This window comes from Telopea speciosissima, chromosome 8 (genome assembly GCF_018873765.1).
Source record: "Telopea speciosissima isolate NSW1024214 ecotype Mountain lineage chromosome 8, Tspe_v1, whole genome shotgun sequence".
In the NCBI taxonomy this organism is placed as follows: Eukaryota; Viridiplantae; Streptophyta; class Magnoliopsida; order Proteales; family Proteaceae; genus Telopea; species Telopea speciosissima.
In genome coordinates, this window is record NC_057923.1 from 27474024 (window position 1) to 27495431 (window position 21408).

The 21408-nt window shown below is 38.2% G+C and overlaps 1 pseudogene; it reads left to right on the plus strand.

Moving 5' to 3' along the window:
* The first annotated feature begins 9528 nt into the window (after positions 1-9528).
* LOC122638443 lies at positions 9529-9652 on the plus strand (annotated as a pseudogene).
* Positions 9653-21408: the final 11756 nt, after the last annotated feature.

Genomic DNA, 21408 nt, shown 5'->3' on the forward strand with positions numbered 1-21408 from the left:
ATTGAAGAAAATTCCATTTCTAATTCCAAAATTGTGTGACGAATATTTCTTAAGAGTGAGATCTCTTTCCTCTCTAGTATTTTCTATGAGTGGGGAGAGAAAAGAAAGAAGAGAAGGTGCACTCTCGTGTTCTCCATATTGGATTGCGGCGCGATAGTGTTATCTTTGTCAAGTGAAGAAAAGAAGGTACTGAGGCTTTTCAATATTTTGTTACAATAGGTTTTGAGTTGAGAGTATTGTGATCTTGTGAATCCACATTTGTTTGGTGAGTTACTTTCTAATACAAAAGAGTTGTGTTCTTGATGTTTTGGTAGCCTCTATTATTGCCTAGAGAAAATATCTTGTAACCCTATTAGTAATTATAGTAGAAGTTTTACTTAGACAAGGTCCTGTGGTTTTTTCCTTTAGTCTTGGAAGAGTTTTTCACATTAAAATTGGAATGTACTTTTGCAGTTAGGTTGATTTGTTTCAATGTGTTATTACTTTACACATATTTGGTTACCGTTGTGGATCTTTATTAACTAACACATAGATGAGAAAGGGATGTTTTTTTTTCAACAAATTCCACATTAAAATTGGTGTGTGCTTTTGTAGTTGGGTTGATTTGTGTCAATGTGTTATTATTTTACAAATATTTGGTTATCATTGTGTACCTCTTTTAACTTTCACACAGGTAGGAAACGAGTTGTTTTTACCTAACAATTGTTATCAGATGGAGGTCTTTGAATTACGTGCAAAAGATGGAGGAGGGAAACACCCCAACATGGATGATCAGCTTGAATGTGAGCACTGGATGATTTGGAAAGTGAGGATGAAAGATTTTCTATATTGCAAGGATCTTTATCCATCAATTTTTGGATGATAATGTTTTTCATCATTTATCCATAGAGATGTCAGTGCATTCATTGTGGAAAAATTAGAAGCGCTATACGAAAGGAAGACTGTTGGAAACAAAGCTTTCTTAACCAAAAAGTTTGTGAATCTAAAGTATGGAAAAAGAAAGATCAATTGCAGAACATTTGAACGAGACGCAAAGTATTGTGAATCAGCTCTCCTCCATAAAGATGTGCTTGAGGATAAGTTACACGACTTGTTACTTCTCAGTTCGTTACCTGACAATTGGAAGACATTGGTAGTATCTCTGCACAATTTTGCACTAGATGGGGTGCTCTCAATGACTCAAGTAACAAGATGTCTGTTGAATGAAGAGATAAAAAAAGAAATCCTTGGCTTCACCTCATTAAGAAGCATTTTTAATAAAAAAAAAAACTGGGGAAGAAGTAAAAACAAATCAAGGAATGAGATTACATATCATATGAAAAGGGAGTGCAAGAAGCACAAAATATATTTAAAGAAAGAGAAAGAGGATGAGAAGAAGACAGATGAAAAGGAGTGCAGAAAGCTCAGACAGTAATATTATTTAGATATTGTCACACCTCCTCACCAAGTTGTGTATACTAATGATCTCATTGATCTTATTCCAGATCCTCCTCCCATGGCACGTAATGATGAGATGTAAAACAAAGCAATAGAGATGATGATGGTGATGATAACAATGATGATGCTTCTACAGTTGGTATAGGTGATGTGAACAGGGGGAGCAGCCCTGTCTAGAGCCATCGGTTAAAACTTAGTTGATGAGATAATCTACCAAGGAGTGACAACCATCTATCAGAGTTCCACCACATTAGTATATGAAAAAAAATGGAATGTTTTGAAGAAGCAAGGTCGATGAGTATTGAATTCATGCAAGAAGAGTAGCTACATGATGTACAGCAATCGATGCGAAGTTTGATCTATTCCATGATCCAGAGTTGTTCATTCGAGGGACTAGTGCTGCACATAATGACACATAGAGTGAAGGAGGGAACGGTACTGAATTAAAAATTTTCAATCCTATACAAAGAATCGATCCTCATGTAGTATAGGATATTTGAATCAAACAATACAATACAAGTTTAGGGTTACCTCTTGGGTTCTGCAATCAAAGCAACTCCAATAGTTCACATCACTTGAACATTGAACCCGTAAAGGTAAGAATTGATCTCCATTCAATGCTTTGATGGAAAAGAGCATAATGGAAACCTCTTCTAACAATAACAACCACCAACGGGAAAGATAGAAAGAAGAAGAGGAGAGAGAGTATCTACAATTTTGGGACAAAACTCTTTCTCTAAAAATTTATGAGCTAATAATGAATTGAGCATCTTTTCTTCTCTTTAAGGCTATATTTTATAGTTAAACATGATTTCTTTCCTTATTAGGATTACTAGAGTTAAGTGGTGAGACCATATTGGATCGTACACCAAGGTTGCCTACACTGGGTCACACCCAATCGGCCAATTAAGTTAATTGCATACAAGTGCACTTTAATTTTGGTAATAACCACAAAACCCATAATTGATAGAAAATGTTACGTGTAGGTCCCTCCATTTTACAATATCTCATAATAGACCTCGGGGCATGGAATTAAATTACTTCACTACCTTGTCTTTTGAACAACTAATATAAAGCATCATGACTATAAAATAATTATCAAATAATAATAATTTATAAATTCTTTTGTAAATACTTTACAAATAAAAACACCGAACTAGATCTCCTTCCAATCAAGTTCAAGATTTTCTCTTGAGATATTCTCCCTACACGGGAAGTGGATTCCTTATTAAGTGTCATTTCTGTCCATAAGGAGACATAGTGGATCCAACATAATGATATATAGCCAGTCAAATGTAGGCATCAAATTTATGTACACTAAAGTACATCATATCAGTCTTCAATGATAAAGACCTCTCAAGTTTGGGGATCACACAAGTATCATGAGAGTTATAAAATAATTATTATTTAATAATTATTTATAATTCTCTTGTAAACACTTTCCACATAAAAACACCGAGCTAGATCTCCTTCCAATCAAGTTTAGGATTTTCTCTCGAGAAATTCTCCCTACATAGGAAGTGAATTCCGATACATAATTAAAGTGTACCCATACCTGTGTCTGAAATTTCCATTCCCAAAAACACACAATGTGGTAAACCCAATTTTGTCCCTAGTTGCGAATACTTTGAGGTCATACTTATGGATACACAATTGCCCATATATAAGTGAATGTAAATTAATTAAATAAACAAAATTTTGATTTGATGGAAACTATATCCAACGTAGAGTGTGTGTGTAGAATTGCACAAGTAGTGGTGTATACGGAATTGTGCATGCATAGACAATGGTGCACAATGAATGATATACACATTGAGGATATGTAGGGTAAAGAGTGAGGTGAGGAAGCCATCTACAATGGAAAAGGAACCATGTTGTAGGATTGGTAAGATTTGGTGGGCACTCCTACAATGTGAGAAGTTCGATTCATCCATGGTGAAAAATCTGTGTTACAGGGGTACACAGATGTTGACATGGTAGATTTGAGAGATCTTCTGTCATTAGTCGGAGGGGGAGTTGTTGGGAAAACACTTCTCCTCTCCCAATCTTCTATGCAAGTTTTGATGATAACAAACACATGAAAGAATCCTAAAGCGTGTTCAAGAATATTTAAAGATGACAGGATTGCTAAGAGAAGAGAGAAGTTCAAGACAAAACTTGAAGAATCACAAAGAAGTCAAGATCAAGACTTGAAAGATATACCCCTTAAAGAACTCGAGCAAAGATTTCATGAAGCAAAGATCACTTGAAGCTTTCCTGAAGATGATCGTGTGCACTTAGATAAACACATTGCATGATTGTAATTGCATACATATAATATAAAACCATATGCATTGTAGAGACCTTAGGAGGCTTTTATAGAACCACTTTTGACTTTGGTTTAGGCTAAAGAATTGTTGGAATGAAACCCCAAGAGACAGACTGTCAAAAATTAGTTAAGACAGTCTGCCAGTTGATCCACCGGTCGACCGGATCACAGGGCATTTTCAATCGGGACTAGCAGAAGTCTGTCGGATCGTAGCAGCAGGTCTGCCCTGTCAACCGGATCATGCCGATTGATCCATCGGTCGATCGGACACCAACCGGATAGTCCAGCTCATGCCATAAGGACTACTTTTTCCCAACGACTATATTGTCCGGTTGACTGGTAAATCCTCAAGTCGACCAGAAGGATAAAAAATAGGTTTGTTAGATCTATTTTTGCATTTGTTTTTAGAGAATTAATTGAGTTGTATAAATAGTGAACATGTCAGACCTTTTCAGAAACTAGATTTATTGAGAAGTGAAAAGTCATAATTCAAGTCTTTATGGTGTTGAAGTCAAGAAGTCTCTTTTGAGACCATTCAAGGCTAACTTCAATGTTCAAGACCTTTACATTATTAAAGCATTTATTTTAGAGAGAAGTTCTAAAGAATGTCAACTTTATTTGCACTCATTTGCATATCATTCATCACTTGCAAGGAGTACATGTCACACTCCTTGCCTAGGTAATCCTTATCTTTCTTTATTTATATTTGTTTTTGTTCTTGCTCTTGAGTTGGGTTAACTCTAGATGAGTAAGGTGGTTTTGCACTAGCTTAGATTGTAGTTAAGATGTGCAAGGGATTCTCTTATCCTCAAAAGATTTAGGATCCTCTTATCCTGATAAAAAGATTTGTAAAGGTGTTCTTCTCCACTTATTGTATTGAAAGAAAAAACTAGTGAAATTCTCTCAAGGTTGAGAGGAGTGGATGTAGGCTTAGTTAGCCAAACCACTATAAAATCTTGTTCCTCTTTTTCTTGTGCAATTTATTTACTTTTACTTTGCTTTAAGTTAAGAGCAAATTGAAATTTTTTTTAAAAAGGTTCATATTTCACTAGTGATAACCTATTTACCCCCCTTTAGGTTATCCCACAGGAGTTTATTAGGTTTCCTCCATTATGAAGGAATTAATGTCGTGACATTATTGATCACTATTTCTTAGTGATATGATAAATCACTACTTTGTTTCTAAGGTAGTAAGAAGAATTCTCACCTTATGTGTACAAGGGGTCACAAAAATGAGTCAGTGTATGCACCGATTCAAGATTAGGTTCTTTTTTTATAAATAGAAAAGAAAGAGGAAAGGGGTTAGTATATACTATTCCTTGGGTGAAACAACTCTTTTTGGCTCTATCTTTACTGTGAGAGAGTGAAAGAGGAGTGGAGAGATGGAAGAAAAGGTGCTCCCTCGTATTGTATTTTGGTATGACGATGTTCTCTCTATCAAGGGAAGAAAGAAAGGTACTAAGGTTATTCTATATTTGTCATGACGGGTTTTAAGGTGAGAGTACTGTAATCTTGTGAATCCATAATTATTTGGTGAGTTGCTTTATGTAATTGTTATGGCAAGAAATCGATGGACCATTCTTCCGAGGATGACCTCCACAAAAGAACAAACGAGCAAGGGAGAGTCAGGTTCGACTGGCGGGGGACTCTCTGGTGCCTAAGTTTGATTCCTTTGCAGCAAATAAGTTGCTAGAGTAAATTATGAATTGATCTCCTTACCTAGGTTAGGTTCGACCGGCGAGGGACTCTCTGATGCCTAAGTTTGATTCATTTGCAGCAAATAAGTTACTAGAGTAAATTATGAATTGATCTACTTACCTGGGTGGTGCATGACTACTTATAACTTGTAGTGGAGATTGAGGTGGTTGTGGAGAGTCCAAATTTAACAAATATTCTAATTATGGTAGGAGATCCAATATGGGTGCCTTTTTGGAGAAGGTTTCCTCTTTTGAAGAGTCCTTCCTTAGTTAGAACACGAGGATGGTTATACCCATACCCAAGAACCTAATAAATAATTTGAATTTTGTGCCATGTAGGCGAGACAGCAGCATACGCCGGTGAATTGTTTGCGTTGGTCGTCAATCCAACTTATAAGATCATCGATCAATACACTGGACTTGCGGTTGAAGAAAGATTTCTTAACCGAGAGTGGGGAAGGTTTGTGGAAGGTGGCTTTCTAGATTGCCCTCCCAGCACTAGTCCCAAAAGCGAAGAGGATCATAAGGTGAACCCGATGCTCGCTCGCATCAATAAGTGGTGCCTCTGTGCAATGTGTATCGAGAAGAGACTACTGTTCGGGGTTCAGGAGTTAGACCTCGAAGAGAGATGAGTCTATGATATAGGTATAATGTTACTCTGACTCTTGAGTAATCAAACCCTCCTTGAAGTCCTTGAAGTGCGGGTCAAGTCCCTTTGACATTTCTTTGTCCGTTTAGCCCTTTTAGCTGCAACAGATTTACGAACGGACCCACTATTAGTGAGTCCGTCTGATAATCCGTTCGTGCTATTAGCCTTGTTTGTGTGTTTCCTTGTGTGGACCCATATACCCGTGTTCCGGACATGATGACCATGTCCCCAAATATGGTGGGCCCCACTCTTAACCTCCCTCATTTTGTTGGGCATTGAATGTGGGCCCACAAGGCCCAAAATCGGTTTTAATTAGATTTAGGCTATAAGGGGGTCAGCTAAACAGGCCTTAAGTGACCACTTACTATAAATAAGAGCCTAAGCAATTTATTGGCTAATTTAGCACTCCACCAACCTAAGGACTGAGCATTCAAAAGGAGAAGAGAAGAAAAAGAAGGAAAGAAGAGAGTGGAGGAAGGAGGAGGCTTGCCACTTGGAGGATCCTTTGTGGACATCATCCATTAAGGTAAGAACCTCATTAATTACACTCTCCTTCTTTTCCTAAGTCATTAAGAACCCCCCTGGTTCGGTTTCAGCCTAGGGTAACCCAATGTTGCTAATGGAGCATTTACCCTAACTCATGGATGAGTTAATGCTCATCCTTGGACCATTAATACCCTACTTAGACCCCCCTCAATTGATTCTTGATCATTAAACAACCATGACCTAAAAGTGGAAACCTTGGAGGAATCCAACACATGAATCCCCAAGATCAAATCTAGGGCTAGGCCCTCTTGACACTATTGGACCTTGCAATGAACCTCTCCAAGCCCTAAATACCACAAAACATCTAAGGAGTTGAGCTGGGAACCAAGCAACTTAAGGAATTCGTATGCTGATGCGAACGGATTCACGATCGGACCCAAGCATCGGGCCTCCATTCGAAAATCCGTTAAACATTTTAAGGATAAAAAACTTGAATTTTTGGCTTGAACGGATTCACCAACGGACCCAGGGTCCTGGCTCCGTTTGAGAATCCATTCAGCCCATTTTAACCATTTCCTCTCGGGTTTTTCATTACTGAGAACAGATTCACCAACGGACCCACTGGGTGTGCCTCTATTCGAGAATCCGTTTGAGGTTTTTATGCTGTCCTGAGTGGCAACTTATGGAGATTCTTTATGGGACCCACATACACTCTTTAACACCTTGTTCATGTATCCCTAGGTAGTCTAATTTATACGGGGGAGCGTATACCAAAGCGACTTCTTTTAAACACCCCGATCGATACTCGAATCTTTGGTGAGTGGGTTTGAGCATTGTTTGGGTTTGTTTATCTACATCTATACATATATATATATATATATATATATATTGTTATTTGCATCATTATGAGCATGATTGCATTATTGTATCTATTTCTTATTTGACATTGATGATATTGATGATGATGTGGACTGTTTTGGGTTAAGGTGCCAAGAAGTACCAGTACGGAAACCCTAGATTATGTGAACTTGTAACTTGCATGTCATCCTTGTTTGTATGCTCCGTGTTGTGTAGGTACCCGGGTGTTAGATGAAATGGAACGTTGATACACCCGGAGTACTTTTTGACACGATAGGATTCATGTAGTATATCTGTGGTTAGGTTAAGTTAAGTTTCCTATGCTACGACCCTTACCAACAGGGGTTTAGGTGTTGGGTAACCAGAGCACCTGCCGCTTGTGAAGAGTTAGAGAGGCTAGGGCAGGGGTAGTAATGGTCATCGGGGTCTGCCTCTGGGTGGTATGAGGTTACGATCGACACGGGCCCCAAGGTAATAACTGAGGTTCTTTGTTGTGAGAATGGAAGGACCCACAACATTTTTCGAGTTATTGCAGTAGCATATACCTTGACTTAGTATTGTGTGTTAGGTGGTAAATGAATTAATAATAGCATGCACCATGGACTATCTATGCTTTTGTGTGTATGTGCATCCCCATCCCCTCACTAGCTCGGTGGAGCTAACCCCCGTTTATATACTCTTTTTAGATGATGAAACAGGTGGTGGCTATCTTGCTGGACTCAATGTTGAATCCTCGAGATATGATGACATCGGTGCTAAGGATCTGGAGGCTATGACTGAGAAGCACGACGATGGATGTCCCTGCGATGGTTGTGCTTACGGAGCACAATGATTTCTTGGGACTTGTTCCCTTTTGATTCTTTTTGGGCTTATGAGCCTTGTACAAATATTTCATATATCATATTACTTTTTGTGTAGTTATGTTATGGTCAGTCCGAAACATTGTGTTAATTTTATTGTATCACCTAGTGATTGAACATAATGTTACTATTCTCTTAAACGTTTTCGCTTACATTTGATATTTGGAAATGTAATATTTACTTTCTTTCTGTACTTTAATATTAATGTGAAATTGATGTTAGTTTAGGAGTGTGGATTGAGACACTGTATTTGTGATCTTGGTAGCTTAGTAGGATGACGCATATCATCCCAATCACCCCCTTTTTATTATTATTATTATATTTCTTATTGGGATAGGGGTGTGACAAGGGCTGCTAATTTATCAGGCATGCGATAAGACTTGTTGAGTTGGTGGTCCGGATATCTTGGTGAGAGATTAGCGGATGGTTAAGTTGGATATTGTGTCGGCCTGAATTCCTTTGGATCCGAACAGTAAAGTTCAGCATGGACAACTTAAAGGACGATCTTGTGGGGCAACCCGGTGTTCCGATCGTCATCCTTGACATGATCTCTGAGGTCGATTTCTCAGCTCAACCTTGGTGAATCTCACAGTCCCTATCTAGTGTTTGACCTGTAAGGTCGCGTTACACGTATTCATCCTACACGGTTGGGTTACATTTGTCCAATCTGTAATGTCAGCAACGCACCCTACTGCTTCATTGCTAATGTTCATCTTGCCTCGCCCCCTTATGAGGTGAGTCATGCATAGTGGGCCGATTTTTAGGGTTGGGTCGTCCCTGCTAGTCCTTGTACAGTGATCGATCTATCTACTACTTTGACTCGATGATTGGGGCAACATGAAGAATTTTGCCTCCTATCTTTGACTGATAATTTCATTAGTAATCAAAGATGAGATTTTTTTTTCTTAATGTTTATTAGCTTCTAGTATTATCTAGAGAGTATTGTAACCTCATTATCTATCATAGTGGAAGGTTTTACTTGGATGAGATTATGTGGTTTGTCTCCTTCGCTTTGAAAGAGTTTCCACGTTAAAATTATCGAACAGCTTGGGGGTCAAGGGCCCAAACATAAGATTTTCTTTTCTGTTGAGGAATAAAGGAGAAACAAGTGACAGAAAAATGATACTCTTAAGTAACTGTTCTCGGATGTCAGTCCCACATCGGGAAATAGACAGAGGTCAACAGCCTAACACTTCTATAAAATGACTAGGCAATGCCTAACTTTAATCAGGCAGCCATGTGGTGAGCACAGAGCAAACTATTCTTTCGCCTTTTACTAAAGAATACCGTGTTCTCGCCGTGCTCAATGGCATACGCCTAAGGGTGTCAATTGGGACGGTTCCTGGTATTTGGGACGGGACAGTACCGGTACCGGTACCAAAAGTGCCAATCCCAGTACCATCCCATTTAGTTAATGGGACCAAATCTAGATCCTAGTCCCGATTACTAGCGGGATGGGATGGTACCAGTTCTTAAACGGTTCTAGGCACTGTAGAAAAAGGGAGAAGAAGTTTAATTGTTTTTAACAAGGCAGGGTTATTAGTGTTGTGGAATTTTTTCACTATCATGAAATCTAAGTTGTCTACTGCTTTTAATAAAGCAACTTAAAGTATGAAATCATAGTTTTACTTCTTCAAACTCCCTACGATGACATGTAATAAGCTTCTCATTTTTTTTAAATCTAGAGAAGTCTTACAAAATGGAAGAATCCCGTTGTGTTTCCTCTTTGATTTTTCCAAACAAAACTCTATTTATCACACATGTCACATGGTAGTATGATACGAAGTACGAAGTGCAAAAAGGAAGACCTTGGTAGATGTAGTTGGTCGAGGGAGGAGGGAGTAGCACTGTAGCAGGTTCTGTGAGGAGAGACTTCAAGCTACGGCTGTTGACCTGTTATTCTTCTTCGTATTCAAAAGGCAATTAGTGAAACCCTAATGAGATGTAATTCTTATACCCTTTCTTTTAAATATATATATATATATATATATATATATATCTTATATACTCTTTCCTTTTAAATGGTACTAGTAGTTTCGGTACCATCCGGTACCTAATTGGTATTTCAGTACTAGTACCGTTGGAAATCCCGTCCCAGAACCGTCCCGTCCCATTTATTATTCGATACCAAAATTAGATACCAGTACCGTCTCATTTACTAATGGGACGATCCGATACCGGATTTTAGTGGGATGGTATTGGGACGGTTCCCGGTTCCAGTCCCAAATTGACACCCTTACATACGCCTATTTTTGGTGGGGCTGTTCGTTATTGGAAGGGCCCCCTATCAATCATAGTTCAAATGGTTCCCATTTACAGCTAAATTTGTTTCTTAAAACAAAACAGCCAGGCTAACGGTATATACAACCTGAAATTGTTCAAAATTGGCATGAACATTTTAAAGGGTTTTTATTTTGATTTTTTTGAGATTTTTTATTCAAAAGTCTTATAAATGTACTGATAGGAAAATGGTCTCTCAGTTGGGCATACCGATTGCCCCACCCACTCCCTTAAATGATCGAAATGATGTCATGTCCCCAATGTGTCTGGGCGCAGTCTGAATGATCGTCCTATCCCCTCATGTACCTGGTGCGGGTATTTTTTATGGATCCCACCAAAGTGATACACTAGTTCAGGCTTCTCCTTCTAGGTCTGACTCCAGCCTCAAAGCGATGAATTCGACAAGGGGAAGTCAAATTTTTATGTTGATTTTGATTCAAATTAATCGATCCTATTCATATGCCTGTGATTCTAAGGGTCTAAAATCGATTTGGTTCCGGATATTTGGTTCAGCTCCAGCTTGATGACGGTGATCCGAAATCAAACCAAAAATCGAGTTTGTTTTGAAATGAAGTACTCAAGCTGAACTCTCTTGGTTTGATTCGGTTTCGGCTTGAATTCAGTTCCAATACACGGTTCTCATTCGGTTTCAGTACACAAATTCTTTTTTGTGTCTCTTAGGTTAAATTAAGTCTTTAAGAAATGGGAAATGGAAGACCGCTGGCTCCAAGCAGTGCTTTGAAGGGTGTTAAAGATTGGAAAACGGAAAAAAATGAACTCTCCGGATAACAAGAACTCAAGAAGTCAGAAAAGAACCATGCTTTGTTAATATAAAGCAAAAAAATCTAAAAATTAGAAGGGAGAAAGAACGGTACCTGGTCACGTGTGATGCACGGTCTCTAAGCCTAGACACAGTGTTAGACTGTCAGCTGAAATGACTGTTGCACCTTCATAGATAGAAATTCCTGATGGTGCGACAGTCATTTCTCGCAGCCCTGTGTCTAGGCAGGAAGTACGCACCACACGCGACCAAGTAGTGTTGTCTTCCCCAAATTAAAAAAAAAAAAAAAAAAAAGAGAAGACTAATCTTTTCTCCCCTCCCATTGTTTTCTCTTCATTCAATTTTATTGGGATAAAGTTCTCTACATTGGGGGTACGGGGTGCGCCCAGACACATGGTGGGTGGGCAAAAAGACCGGCCCGCCCCCTGAATGACCCAAACCCCGCCTCATATGTCTCGGCGCAGCCTATGCCCAGATACGCTCCCGACAGAATGTCACCCTAATTTTATTTTATAGGAAAAAGGCTGGCACACCATTAGTGTACCATAAGTTAGCGCACTGCGTATCTATCTCTCACTCTTTACCCCTTTGAAATAACCCCCTCTTCCTCCTTAACGATTCTCCATCCCACACCCCTATTGGTGCTGCTAGCTAGCTTGTCGCACATTGACGACATGCCTATCCCTCTCCATGCTACACTCCATTGGTGCTGCGTGCTAGCTTGTTGCACATGGACTGTAAGCCTATCCCTCTCCCTCCTGTACAATGCTCCATACCACACCTCCATTGGTGCTGCTCGCTAGCTTGTCGCACCTACGGTATGCCTATCCCTCTCCCTATTTTATATAGATTGTGACTAGCATGAGGCAATAAGATGTACATAGGGGCATCAACATTAATGGAATATTTGAATCCAAAAACAATGAAGCGATAATTTTACATGCTCCTGCCTGTGTCTAGCTAGATCAACTATCTCACTAGACAATATTCTTTTTCCCTGTTTTTTTTCCGATAAATGACGACATTCTTTTTCCCTTCATGTTATTTCTATACTTACCCAATTCCCAATTTTTTTTTTTTTTTTGGTAACTACCCAATTCCCAATTCACATGCCTCTATTGGACCTTTGTTGGCATGTCGGCTCCTTTTGTTGGGTAAATATAATAAATAAATAAGCAGAAACGTTTAAATGACTGAATGTTATTAAATAAGGCATCATATCCTTTAAGGTGTGGATTTATTTAATAAGGTATTTGGTTTGGTTTCGATTCTAACTGACAGTTTTGCAAGTCGATCTGAACCCAATCCGAATTTAATACCAATATTCTATAATTCTATTTGGTTTAAATTTATTCGATTTGATTTGATTCGTTTTAATTCAACTTTGTCCCGGTTTACTATCAAAAAATTAAAATAAAAAACCGTGTCCCAGTTTTGATTTATAGTTTCGATTACATTTTGTCAGCCTTAGGGGCCGTTTGTTTGACAGGAGGATAGGGCGGGAAGGTTATGAGACTAGGTCCCATGCACACTATAGGATTGAAGAACATGGGTGAGATTTTTTCTTTTTCCGTGAACAATAAGCAAAGCATTTAATGTTATTTTATGAGTTTTTGTAAGTTCACCACCATAAATTATCTAGACAACATTGGGATAGCATTTTAAAGTTTCACATCAACACTGTTCCACAACATTTTAATTCTCCATCTAAATTAATTCCAAAAAAAAAATTCTCTGTCTAACAAGCAACCCCTTTTGGAATGGTTGTGATCTCAGGTAAGCAATCTCCCACACCAAGTGAAAAACAAAAAACCCAAAAATATTCACAAAGTACACATTACACACGTGTGTAGAGAGGCGAGAGCCGAGGATGGTAGCCTGCCCAAGCACCTTACCTGAGTGGGGGTAAAGCAATCATTTCCTATCTTGCTGTGTCAGCATGGTAGGACAGAGTGGCTCCGCAGTAGAGGATCTGGATTCTAATTGTAGACCATTCAAACGAGTGGCACTTTTGCACTTGATCTATTGTTTTGCTCATGTACTCTGTCCTATCATATGTCATGACTCATGAGTCAATGAGACACCTCTAAGGTCCAAAGGGCGTCGATCCAAGGCTTGCCCTGGTGGTTCGCTATTCCCTTGGGAGAACTGCGTTAAACGTTTGATCGGTGGTTCAAGTCTCCTTAGCGACACTTAATCCACATTTAATTGCTTTCCAAGAAATGGAACCTTTGGGTACCATATTTGACCCCTTGTGGGTCCCCTCATTGCCTCCTTGTGGGGTCCTGTTGAGGTTGATGGTCGATCGGCCCTTGATTTGCACCGAAAACAAAAAAAAGGGCATTTCATGAATAGATGTAATGCCCTTTCTTGACCCTTGCATTTCCACTCCCTTCCATGGCAAAGCATGAAAGATGATGTACAAGAAGAAGAACTGAAGAGCTTGAATATTTGAACAAACCTTGCATGGCTTCCTCTTCTAAATGTCCAACTCTTGTCATCAACTTAGGAACTTAGACTAGAAAGCTTGAAACTAAACTAGAATTATTATAACCATATTGAAGACATAAAATTAAAGCATGAATCAAAAGCATTACAACCATGGAATTGAAAGCATGAAATCAAGCTAGAACTTAGAAAGCCAAAAACTAGAAGAGGAGAAGAATAAATTTCACTAATTAATTGAACTAAAAATTGCATAAAAATTGAGCTAAAACTGAACTAGAACTAACTAAAAAATAACTAGTTACAACCCAAAGGGCAAGGGGTATTTATAGGGGGAGGAGGGGAAGAGAGAAGAGGTAGGAGAAATATTTCCTAAGAGAAGAGAATATATTCTCTTCTGCTTCCTTCTTTACATTACTTGAATCCCAAGAAAAAAGAGAAAAATAGAAATTAAGAGAGATAAAAATCCTAACTACATAAATCTTCTATTTTTCAAAAAGTAACTTTCTAAATCTAAACTTATGCTTCATTTTCTTTGTAGGTGTCTTCTCCAAGCAATGAGATCAAGGCATCTTTGACTTTTCAACCTTCCATGGATGAGAGAATATTTTTCAAAAGAAATCTATCCAAAGTAGAATTCCAAAAATGCCCTTAAAAAGTTGGAGGAGAGAGTGTCATGAGGATGACTAGGATTCCACTCACAATTAATGAAATGTCAAATCTGTCCTTCAAAAAACGTGGAGCATGGGATGCTTATATAGGCCTCACTATTGTATTCCTTACAAAAATCACCCAAAATAGACCCAAATTTCATCCAATTTGGAGTTCGGGAGCCCAGATATCTCAAGTTGAAGCTGGACTGCTCCAGAGCCTTCCAAATGAAATCTTTCGGCTAACAGAAAAGATAACTTCTGCGAATTGTGCTAAAGCCCTTGAATCCGAACTTCTGCTTTACTTTGTCCCCAGCCAATTTTTGATAATTACAAACAAACCCCTGCAGACCATTTTCGCGTGTCGTTACGAAAACAGCCGTAACTTCTTCGTTTCAACTTAGAATCAAGTGCTGTTTGAACCGTTACAAAGCTGACTTGATGGACTACGCATCCATACTATTAACACCTCAAAATTATGCTAAGGGGCCCACCATAATCACATTCAAATTTGACTAATTGGCATGATTCTTTCAGTGCTCAATCCAAACTTGATTTTCTCGACTCCTGGGCGCTTCTGGCTATTGTCAAACACAACTAAATAGCTTAAAAATGGATCCTTAGCATCATTTGCTCCATTTTCACAAGAATTCACCTAAAACCTGAAAACACAAACAAAAACCTCGAGTAGTTCCATTTCAAGTATAAAAGTGCATGCTTTATGGCCCTAAGATTTCACACATAAATGTGCTCACCAGATTCCCCCACACTTGAACGTTACTTGTCCTCAAGTAAACAAAAAGAAAAACTAACCTAGAATGCAAAAATCCTAACTCACTTTCGTAGGAATCACGGTTGCACTTGGCATGTGCAACAAGCCTTTAAACCCCTAGGTTACCCCTAGTGGACGAGTTTTGTCTCGTGGGTGTTTGTAGTGAATGTACACCCAAAATTCAATAAGTCAAAAGATGCTGCAAATTTCAATCATGGCATAAGTAGGAAAGTGCACATAATCCCAAAAAATGCTCAATTAAAGATCAAGGAGCCAAAGGTTCCCCCACACTTGAATTTTTTCACCCCACATCAATTCAAGTAACAAGCATGCATCAAGTTCAAGGGATCTCCTCATATCTTCTGAACACTACTCACCTTCAGGTAAACCACTCATAGCATTGATGGAACCAAAGACTTAGGCTTTGAGTATTTTTTACCATACTTTCTTTTTAGGCATTAAGGCAATAGCTTTTTTTTCACAACAATAAACTCTATTTCTACTCCACTACTGTCCCTAAATGACATGGTGGAGCATACACCAGACACCCAAGTACTTGGTAGCTTCGCTTTTTGCATATATCCATAAGACTTTGAGACATTGATGCAAGAGTTTTTTTTTTTTTTTTTTTTTTTGAGTTTCCTTCCAAGGAATTTCGAACAAGTCACCCTGCTTCCTGAGGCAACAGTGCCCTGTCTAGTCCCAAGGAATTTCACTTTCCTTTCTGTTTATTTATTTATTTATTTTTTCTTTCATGCCTTGCCTTGCCACAAACAAATTGGTCTCAGCTACTAGCCAAAAGATCAAAGGGTCCATAAAACACATAGAGGAATCTAGCCATCAAATGAAATAACGCTCATATTTTCCAATTCAGTCTCTCTCACCAGATACAAACCAACTACCGTCCTTGAAAAGCAATTTCTTTATTATTTCGCATGCTAGGGCACCTAATTCCCTTTCTCTCTCGCTTTGCACTCAAAGAAACATATGCACAAAACCAAACTACCACCACAATCAAAATTCACAAACTTCACCAATTAAGTCCAACACACACCCCCCCCACTTAATTCATGCAATGTCTTCAATGCATGTAGAAAATAAAGAATGAGGATAAGGGATGAGATGAGGGGACTTACCAGATATAATCAATAAAGAGGATCATAAAGAGTCATGATCTCTACAAGAAGTACTAGGGGCAGCAACAGAAACCTCAATCCATGGCCGGTAAATGTAGAAAGAGCTTCAGAACCAGAAAATACTCGACTGTGAATTTTAGTAAAGCGAGAAATAAGATGGAAGTTAAGCACACATGAGTAATACCCAACAGTAAAATCTGTCCACATAGGATAGTGGAAAATGAAAGCATTAAAACTCAGGCCATAAATCCTCCCATTCTCTCCCGTTTGCAATGTACAACACATATCATTATCACAAAAATCAACCAAGAATGGATCACAGTAAGCATAAAAAGGATTATGAATAATCTCATCAAAATAATCATAAAAAATTGGAGGTTTACTCAAATCAATCCTAGCAATACAACTATACGCTCTTTGCAGAACTTAGTTTGCCAAATAAGGATCATGATCATATGCTTGAAAAGCATCATGACTAACATTGTTCTCCTCAATAAAATCATCAAACCTAGGAGGTTTGGACAAATCAACATGTGAGACAATGGAATCCTCAAAATGACAATTATCTGGGTTTTCCAAAGAGAGAGGGGGAGATCAAATTTCTAGGGTTTCTATGCTATCATAAAAATCTGATTCTAAATCAGTGGAAACACTAGGCTCACTAAGATCAGAAATTTCAAGAAAAAGTTGGACGTCCTTAGGTAGCTCATCAAACTCTGCTTCACTAACATATTCAGGAAGCTCAACCTCAACAAATAAATCATCTTGAAAATCATTGTGTTGGGAGTGACTCTCATTAAACTCAAACTGGGGTGGTGGACTTTCAACATCATTAAACTGGGGATGGGGTAATTCATTCTGAACAGGAATCTGGTAACATAGACTAGGTTCAGGATGACTGGGTAATGTACCCGTTTCCTCCTCCTACACTATGGTGATTAGTTGAGAGAGTTGCTTCTCCATGGTATTGTGGCTTGTCGTGAGAAGGGCTATGTTCCTCTCAAGCTCACTCATTCTAGCCTCCTCACCCATTTTTTGAAACTCAGGGGATTGTTGATACAGTGTAAGGAGAGGTGGCTCATTGAGATTCAATGGAGGGTTGGGCATTGGAGGACCAAACTGACCCTGGTATTGGAAATTGGGTGGTCCAGCTTGGTTATTCCATTGATCCCACGAGAAATTGGGATGATCACTCCACCCCTGATTATAAGTGCAAAAAGAATTGTACTGAAATAAAGGACTCACATTCTCATCACCATAGCTACCCCCATAAAAATTAGGGCATCCGTCCATAACATGGATAACCTGGGGATGTGACCAATCAAAATTTCCTGAAAGCCCATAGTTGGGTTGGGGAACAAAATTATACTGGGGTGGTGCAAAGTTGTTCTCTAACTCACTACTTTTGGCCGCACTAGCCTATTTAAACATTTCCCCCAAAGTCATATGTGCCTTAGCATGGTTCCACCTTTCCCCCAAAGTCACAGGTGGAAGTGTATCTCCCATTATTCTTAACTAACCACCTATCCCAAATTGAGGTCTCCCTTAGAAAAATTAAAGAAAAATAAAGGATTAGAAAAAATTCACTAAAAACATGAGAGAATAAATAGACAGTTGGTGCATTGCCCTAAAAAATCAAAACAATGGTTCCAAAGCTGTAAGGTTGTCATATAGGTTGACAACAAGGAAACCCGTATAGTCTTCAAGAGCCACCTACGGGCGACTCCAAGTGGATTCTGATGTAGAATGGAGGACTAATATACGTTTCTATTTCCAAACCACTCACTATGTCGCTTTTCTATTATCAAAGTTGGTCGTCTCCAAAGATAAGTCACATGCCAATCCACCCAACCAAGTCAAGATGCAGCGTCATAGGTAACCAAATCCTATGAGGGACACCAAAAGAGGTTGGGTTTAAGCATAAGAAGGACTTTAGATTGGGTTCACAGTCTTTGAAATAGAAGAGAAACAAGATGAGGTTTTTAAAAACTAATTTTTTTTTTTAGAAGAAAAAGTAAAATAAAATAAAGCACTTCGAATTATTTAAAAATCAAAAAAATAAAATGGACAATAATCTCCCCAGCAATGGCGCCAAAAACTTGTTTGCACAAAATAATAACCACAAACGTACTTATCAATCGTAGCTACGGGTCGAACTCAAGGAGATATATGCCACCCTATTTTACTCACTTTAAAGTAATGCAAAGTGAACCAAATTAAAGTGTTAAATTAAACTAATTAAACTAACAAAAATTAACGCGTCCTAACTCACAAGCATCTAACGAATTAAATTGACGTCCTAATACATATCCATCTAACCTATCAAACTAACGCGGATTGGAAGGGATAAATTGCAGCCACACACCACAACCACATAAAAAAAACAAAAGAAGAAGAAGGAGAATGAGATAGAAGAAGAGAGAATGAGATAGAAGAGACGGAGAACGAGATTAAGAGTTCAGAGAGTAAAAACCTGTAGTTGAAGAGCTTGAATACTTGAACAAACCTTGCATGGCTTCCTCTTCTAAATGTCCAAATCTTGTCATCAACTTAGGAACTTAGACTAGAAAGCTTGAAACTAAACTAGAATTATTACAACCATATTGAAGACATAAAATTAAAGCATGAATCAAAAGCATTACAACCATGGAATTGAAAGCATGAAATCAAACTAGAACTTAGAAAGCCAAAAACTAGAAGAAGAGAAGAAGAAATTTCACTAATTAATTGAACTAAAAATTGCATAAAAATTGAGCTAAAACGGAACTAGAACTAACTAAAAACTAACTAGTTACAACCTAAAGGGCAAGGGGTATTTATAGGGGGAAGAGGAGAAGAGGGAAGAGAGAAGAGGTAGGAGAAATATTCCCTAAGAGAAGAGAATATTCTCTTCTCCTTTCTTCTTTACATTACTTGAATCCCAAGAAAAAAGAGAAAAATAGAAACTAAGAAAGATAAAAATCCTAGCTACATAAACCTTCTATTTTTCAAATTTTTTTTCAAAAAGTAACTTTCTAATTCTAAACTTGTGCTTCTTTTTTTTTGTATGTGTCTTCTCCAAGCAATGAGATCAAGGCATCTTTGACTTTTCAACCTTCCATGGATGAGAGAATATTTTTCAAAAGAAATCTATCCAAAGTAGAATTCTAAAAATGTCCTTGAAAAGTTGGAGGAGAGAGAATGTGATGAGGATGATTAGGATTTCACTCACAATTAATGAAATGTCAAATCTGTCCTTCAAAAAACGTGGAACATGGGATGCTTATATAGGCCTCACTGTTGTATTCCTTACGAAAAATCACCCAAAATAGACCCAAATTTCCTCCAATTTGAAGTTCGGGAGCCCAAGATATCTCAAGTTGAAGTTGGACTGCTCCAGAGCCTTCCAAATTAAATCTTTCGGCTAACAGAAAAGATAACTTCTGCGGATTGCATTAAAGCCCCTTGAATCCGAACTTCCGCTTTACTTTTGTCCCAGGTCAATTTTCGATAATTACAAACAAACCCCTACAGACCATTTTCGCGCGTCGTTACGAAAACGACCGTAACTTCTTCATTTCAACTCAGAATTAAGTGTTGTTTGAACCGTTGCGAAGATGACTCAATGGACTACGCATCCATACTATTAATACCTCAAAATTATGCTAAGGGTCCTATCGTAATTACATTCAAATTTGACTAATTGGCGTGATTCTTTCAGTGCTCAATCCAAACTTGATTTTCTCGACTCCTGGGCGCTTCCGGCTACTGCCAAACACCACTAAATAGCTTAAAAAATGGATCCTTAGCATCATTTGCTCTATTTTCATAAAAATTTATCTAAAACTTGAAAACACAAACAAAAACCTCGAGTAGTTCCGTTCCAAGTATAAAAATGCATGCTTTGTAGCCCTAAGATTTCACACATAAATGTGCTCATCAGTCATGTAATGGGTTAGTTAGTAAATATTATTAGTAGTGATAAGGTGTTAATTTACCTTGAAGGAACCTATTATTTAGTAGAAGGAATGAATAGATTGACAGATTATTATCCCCTAAAGTATCTCTTAAGAGTTATTTTGAGAAGAGGATTGACAACCTCCCAATTGTGCGAGGACATCCGGTGGCTTCGTTCGTAAAGCCCCAAATTTATCTCTGTCTTCCTCTCTTTCTCTCCTATTATTTCTTTATTATTTTATTTTATCTTCAGATTATCTTGCACGTATCAAATGGCATCAGAGCCAGGCGCAGCAGAGGAAATCAACCTTCCCGGGTCTATACGGGCATATCCTCCCCTGTTTAACAACAAAAGTAAGGTGATTTTCCAACCTTGCAAGATGAAGAAGAGGCTCTCCATCGAAAATCGCAAATTGTGTTGGATCATCCTTGGAAATTACTTTATCAAGATATGGGATCGTGGACTCATCTTTTTTATTTTTTTAATTTCATTTCCCTTGAGGACAAGGGAAATTTTAAGGAGGGTGGAATGTTACGTGTCGATCATGTAATGGGTTAGTTAGTGTAATTGTTAGTTAGTAAATATTATTAGTAGTGATAAGGTGTTAATTTAACTTGAAGTAACCTATTAATTAGTAGAAGGAATGAATAGATGGACATATTATTATCCCCTAAAGTATCTCTTAAGAGTTATTTTGAGAAGAGGATTGGCAGCCTCCCAATTGTGCCAGGACGTTCGGTGGATTCGTTCGTAAAGCCCCAAATTTATCTCTGTCTTCCTCTCTTTCTCTCCTATTATTTCTTTTTTATTTTATTTTATCTTCAGATTATCTTGCACGTATCAGTTACCTATCTTCTGAAATATACCAGAGAATGGGTATCTTATCAACATGCTTCAGAGCACGCTCAGAAATCTGCCGAGTTCATTAGTTGCTGATCTCGTTTGAATCCAGATTTCAAGAAGTTTAAGAGTTGTCTTACTATATAATCAACCCCCAATTATCAGGGCGGTAAGCCTGAATCTGAGTTTAATTTCTACTTCATTGTTCAACCGGGTGCTCTGTTTTCAGAGTTATTTCATCACCTATTGTTTGATCTATAAAACCCAAACCC